Raw genomic sequence first — 6,998 nt, 5'->3', positions numbered from 1 at the left:
GAAGTGGTGTGCGATCCAAAAACAAGACGGCGAAACTGTAGGCATAGATATAATTTTGATTTGATCGTGGCCGTTGATATAATTTAAAAGGCTACCTACCTACCACGAGAAGTGGTAGACTTTTCTTGCTAAGGTACCAAGGTTGACTGAGAAGTTAGAAAGAGAGAAAAAGTTGGAAAAACGTAGCAGTGATAGAATAATGTAATATAAAAGTGAATGAATGTATGGGGTCAGAGATGGTCTTCCAAAACATGCCACCAAACTGATGAATATGCTTGCAATCAACCACCCTTGCATGCATATAAAATGCTAACTCCTCCAACATCTTCAAACAAACAACTTGAGCAAACAGCAGTATTAAGTTTTATTGAAGAAACCTAAGATATGGTGAGTGTATCGGAGATCCACCAGGCTCAAAGGGCAGAAGGCCCAGCAACCATCCTTGCCATTGGAACTGCAACCCCACCAAACTGTGTTGATCAAAGCACCTATCCGGATTACTACTTCAGAATCACAAACAGTGAGCACATGACCGACCTCAAAGAGAAATTCCAGCGCATGTGCGACAAGTCCATGATCAAGAAGAGATATATGCATCTCACCGAGGAGATCCTGAAGGAGAATCCTAACATGTGTGCTTACATGGCACCTTCTTTGGATGTTAGGCAAGACATAGTGGTGGTAGAGGTGCCAAAGTTAGGGAAAGAGGCTGCAGTGAAAGCCATAAAGGAGTGGGGGCAGCCAAAGTCCAAGATTACACACTTGATCTTTTGCACCACCAGTGGCGTCGACATGCCTGGTGCTGATTACCAACTCACCAAACTCTTGGGACTTCGCCCCTCTGTGAAGAGGTACATGATGTACCAACAAGGGTGCTTTGCAGGAGGCACGGTTCTTCGATTGGCCAAGGATTTGGCTGAGAACAACAAGGGTGCCCGTGTGCTTGTCGTGTGTTCTGAGATCACTGCAGTCACCTTCCGTGGCCCAAGTGACACCCACCTAGACAGTCTTGTGGGACAGGCACTGTTTGGAGATGGAGCAGCTGCAGTTATAGTTGGTTCTGACCCCATTCCACATATTGAGAAGCCATTGTTTGAGCTCGTTTGGACTGCACAGACCATTGCTCCAGACAGTGATGGTGCCATTGATGGCCACCTTCGTGAAGTTGGACTCACGTTTCACCTCCTTAAGGATGTTCCTGGGATTGTCTCAAAGAACATTGGGAAGGCACTTTATGAGGCCTTCGACCCATTGAACATCTCTGATTACAACTCCATCTTCTGGATTGCACACCCTGGTGGACCTGCAATTCTAGACCAAGTTGAGCAAAAGTTGGGTCTCAAAGCTGAAAAGATGAAGGCCACTAGAGATGTGCTTAGTGACTATGGGAACATGTCAAGTGCATGTGTGCTTTTCATCTTGGACGAGATGAGGAGGAAATCAGCTGAAAATGGCCTCAAAACCACCGGTGAAGGACTTGAATGGGGTGTCTTGTTTGGTTTTGGACCTGGACTTACTATTGAGACTGTTGTTCTCCACAGTGTCGCAATATAACACCCTCTCAACTCCATTGTTTTATTTTTATTTTTTTTATGTACCAACTTTTAATCTTCTTGGAGCTTGTAATTTACATTCAAATTATACATGTAACACTTCTTTATACTACTTTCCTCTAATAATTTATTATCTACCATCCATTATTTTTATTATTTTTCTGTATCCATTCTCAATGTTCTTCGAGCTTCTTATTTCCATTAAATTTATTAACTCATTTTAATTTATAGGAAAACTCATGATTTTGTTTTTATATATTCAGTGTTATTCATAAATATTGATTTTAAAGTTTATAATAAAAATATTATATTTTATTATTATCATCAAATGTTTATTTATATTAAATTTAAAATTAATGTTTCTATGTATTTTTCATGGGACGAAAATCCTATATTTATTAACTATTGCACTCGATTCTTGCGGTGAAAATAAAAACGTTGTACCTTTAAAACGTTTCTTACTAATTCTAATTTTTTATATTTACTTTAACTTACTCACTTAATTGTTTTATATTGATTGTTACTGAAATTGTTAAAAATAAAATATTTATCCATTACATTAACTATAAATTTTCCTAATTATTGTAAGAACGCTCTAATATATTTATTATATAATTTTATATATATATTTATTTATTTAATCTACTTGACCTATTATTATAATATAATAACGTGATTTATTAAGATTAAAAGAGGTCTAGATATAAGGATTAAATAGTAAGATTTATGACGTATTTTACTTTCTCTTTCTCTACATATGATTTATGATATATATATATATATATATATATATATATATATATATGATAGTATTTTATGTAAATATAAACAAAATTTGTTTATGGCATATGAAAGTATATCAACAATCCTAAAAGTCTATAATTCTATGTTATTTAGAGTTGTCAAAACAGATAATCCGACTCGACTCGACCCGGTCCACCACAGGTTGGTTACTTAGTGAGTCAACCCAACCTAGTTCATTTATGTGAAAAAATTTAAACTCGGCTTGACGCACCACGGATTGATAAGTTAAACAGGTTGGTTCACTAGCTCATTTAATTATATTTTTTTTTAAATAAAAAAATTACAATTTTTTTAATTCATATCTAAATAAATGTAACTCTAAAATAATGTTAAACTCCGATGTTGATTTGTATGCTTATTAAAAAATAATAAAAGATTAAAAAATAATAAAAATATTTTTAAGTTTCTAATTAAATTTTGAATAGAATCAATCCTATAAATAGGTTTAGAAAAGTTAATATATTTAACAAAATATAAATAATAGATTTTTGTAAAAGTATAAAAGATAAAATGTGAAAAAATAAAATAAACTTACTAAAATATAAAAGATATACATAAATATGTAAAATTGATTCGTTACAAATATATATATAATTTTTTTATATCAATTAAAAAAATGTTTGTTACATATGACAATGTAAAAATTGTTACTTTTTATATTGGTTAAACACACAACCGATATAAAAAAGTATTTGAAACAACGAAATCCTTATTTTTCAATCTTTCAAATAGTCAAAAAGAATACTTGAGAAATCCACTTATTCATAATGTCATTGTGCAACACTTCTCACAAATCAACAAGGAGTAGACATACGAGTTTTATAAACCTCTTTATAATTTGCTTTAATGCGGACTAAGATAAAAAAACTTGAAAATGGTGCTTATTGTGGATGAAAAACAAAGTGGTGCTTGTCCAAATTTGTCATGTTTACGTTTCTTCTTGTCACCTCTCCTTCTTTGATGATTTTGTCGCTAACTTCTTTCCTATCAACAACATTGTCATTGATTACCACCTCTACCTATTTGAGCTCCAATGTCGTACTTCAAATTTCATGTCCAAACTTATAGTTTTCATTACCGTCAAGGGAAATAGTGTGTACTTTCCTCGTTCCCTAGGTGGCTGACATGGCACGAAGCTTCACTCTTCTTGTTGCATTGCTCTAGATCGAAACACACATGGTGTTGGATATTCTTTACTACTACTTTCACTAGTTCAGAAAGAGCTTTAGACGTCTATTCTTTTGGCTTTTTGACGTCTGACCTACCCCCGACGTCTTTGTGGGTGACGTTACTCAGACATCAGGGGGTCCACAACGGACGTCTACGTAGATGTTCGATGTGTCAACCACGACGTCTATGTAGAAATCCGATGCATACCCTCGGACGTCCACATAGACGTCCGATGTGCACCCCTCGAACATCCACATAGACGTCCGATGTCTCCTCCCCCCGACGTCTACATAGACGTCCGAGGTGTATCCCCCCGACGGCCATATGCCTGAATGGTTTTGTGCTAGGGATAGGGATGGACGTCGGTTTGTGCACTGCCGGACGTCTATAGACGTCTGACAGTGCATTAACATACGTCTACTGGGCGCTTTTTTAAAAAAAATAATTTATTTTTGCAATAAAACCACACCTGAAAAGCATAAAATTGTCCCAGAACAATATAGTATAATATATATATATATATATATGCATTTCATATAAAGAAAGTTCTACTTAATGTAAAAAATAATCCACTACCAAAACTATCAAGATTAAACTTAATCTAAAACTAAGCAATGTTCAACAACAAATAAAACTATTCCTAACTCCATCTTTGTAGAAGATAAGTGGTCCACTTCTGCCTTACCTGCGTAATTGTGTCCTTTGGTATAGGAGATGTAGTTTTGAAGCGCTGCAAAATTCAAGAAAGATTCATTATGGTTTCATATGTGTTTGAAGATGAATTTGATTTGTAATGTATTCAAGGTATACATCATTACCTCATTCCAGTCATCTGTAATGATAGCTCGAATGATGGTCTTAATCCAACACATCACATAGAAGTCACATTCCCATGAATCTAGCTGCTGGTTACACTAAATGACAAACTAAATAGTTAAGAATTTAGATCATTCAATAACATAGAAAATGAATTAGTACTATAAATGACTTACAATGTTTAGATACAAAATTTGAACCAGTTGACCTCGAGATTTACCAATAACTCTGTACAGATTGAAAACACAAAGTATAATTAATATGACTATATTTATCATAAAAGTTGAAGGTGAACATCAAATTCAAAGTCATTTTTGGAGAAACACTTACGCTTTAAGCATTGTTCTCAAGTTATTTTTCATTTTCCCATGCAACGAACAAAACCATATAATTTTACATTGTTTGGGAATGATGACCATCAGCTACTAGTGCAACCTATCACAAAGGACAAATAGTTATTTAACTAATTAAGAAAACTTTAATAATGAACTTTTACATATAACAACACCTACCCATCAATGTATGGCACAAGATATACCTCTCTTTTTGACTCATCCATCCATGTTTGCAAATAATGTTGTCTGTTTTCAAGTGTGTTACCAGAAGGTTGAATGACCTGAGGTTCAACAAATTCGTACATGGAAGACCGACCTTGGTCTACAACGATTGTGTCCATGTACCTAAAACAACAAAGTTAAGTTGTTAGAAACTATAAGAATCTAAATAAAAGTAATATGAAAGACAAAATTAACTATCTTACATGCACCACATTTGAATGATGGAAATATTCAACATTTTGTCTCCCTCAATCACCTCCAATGCATCAGACAATGTGATATATACTGGAACATGTGGGGGAAGACCAAATACTCTTAAATCCCAATATAGTTCTAATGGTGATTTCTTCAACCTGGGTAATCTTGTCATCATCCTCCACTTCAAACATGTCATCATCTTCATGTATGATTGTATCATGAATTGGCTGCTTCTGAGGACGTGTGAACTGAAGATAAGAATTTACGTCAAAGAGTTATCAATAAATATTTGAAGAATAAACATAGAAATAGTAATAAAAAAGACATTATACTTGTGGAGTAGCGATGTGTGACATGATCAATGCTCTAGGCCAGGCTATAAATGATCCTATGGCTTCCCCCACAAAGTTAATTTCTGGAGTGGATACAGGCACTTGAGCCTGGGGATCCCGAACCTCGTCAATCGTCACACGCACGTGGTGAGGTAATATGGGAACACCATGAATAGTCTGTCCTCCCTCAAGCACTCCTCCGAGAGCCACAATGCGTGGGGGATCCCCATCAACCAACAGCTCATATTGATCGCTATACTGAGTAGGTTCTACAACAGAGCATGATCCTCTAGTGCTGACACAAGATGGTGTGGGAGTTTCAGTGGTCCCCATGTTCCCTTGCGTCACGGAATGCAGCTTCTCTTCAAGCGCTCTTTGTATTTCTTTTTGTTCTTGTAGTTGCTTCATGAATCGTTGCTCCATTGATGTCATGCTTTGGTTGAGTCTTTCCTCCCACTGAAGATCCATCTGCCTCAGTGTCTCCTGACTCATTAATGTTGGGGTTTTTTGTGTAGGGCCAAAGTAGTCACGAAGACCAATTGCCCCAGGAACTCCACGTACACGTCATGGGTGCTTAGGCTTTCCAATGGTCGTTGTTAGAATGTCGTCCCTACCTTGGCCAGCAAATATGCCCTGATTCTGCTGCTCAACCAACTCATCCTACACATAAAAAACAAAGTTACTTAGAAGATATGTTGTGATAGGTACACAATCAAACAACTGTTTAGAATTAGAACTTGCAAAGTGCACAACCTCAGCTTGTAGTGTGACGCCACTATTTTGAACTCTACTTTTGTCATCTTCTACCTTTGTCCGAAAAGAAATATTCTTTATATAGTACTCACCATATGTAATGACATCTGTGTTCGGCCCACGAGATGACCTCAATAAACTTTCAGAAACATGTGGAGTCGCATAAATCTTTTTCTTAAACCATTGTAAGAAGGTTTTCACATGATCATTAAGATGTCATTTTTCACTCATTCTTGGGTTTGCTGCCTTTATTTCATTAACATGGTCAGAAATATAAGGAATCACATCAACAGTGTTGTTTAAGACGTACAAATGAGCTTGGTCAACTTCTTTTCTGCTAACACTTTGAATTCTCACACCTCGAACACCCTTACCTTCACATTTTCCTTCATGTATGCTCTTGGAAAGACCTACGAGTTCACAAGATGGCATATAACTTGAACAAAATTCAATGGCTTTTTCTGCAACGTATCGCTCTATGATTGAAGCTTCTGGTCTATACTGATTCTTGACATATCTCTTTAAGATCTTCATGTATCTTTGAACTAGGTACATCCACCTTAAGAAGACCGACCCACATATTCGAATTTCTCTGACTAGATGAACAATCAAATGTACCATGATGTCAAAAAAGGAAGGTGGAAAATACATCTCCAATTGACATAGTAGTCTTATTCCTTCATTTTCCAATTCATCTAAACGTCGAGGGTCAACAATTTTCTTGCAAATAGCATTAAAGAACAAACTCAGACGTGTTAGAATACCCCTAACAGAAGGAGGTAATATGCCTCGAATAACAACAGATAACAATTGTT

The 6,998-nt window shown here is 35.8% G+C and overlaps 1 pseudogene; it reads left to right on the top strand.

Moving 5' to 3' along the window:
• Nucleotides 1-345: 345 nt before the first annotated feature.
• On the top strand, nt 346-1,682 carry LOC124823446 (chalcone synthase 17 pseudogene; annotated as a pseudogene).
• The last annotated feature ends 5,316 nt before the right edge of the window (nt 1,683-6,998 follow it).

Source organism: Vigna umbellata, chromosome 9 (assembly GCF_029865625.1).
Source record: "Vigna umbellata cultivar VRB3 chromosome 9, Vumbellata_1.0, whole genome shotgun sequence".
In the NCBI taxonomy this organism is placed as follows: Eukaryota; Viridiplantae; Streptophyta; class Magnoliopsida; order Fabales; family Fabaceae; genus Vigna; species Vigna umbellata.
The sequence above is the reverse complement of the archived record's forward strand: the minus strand, read 5'-3'. Positions and strand labels throughout refer to the sequence as shown.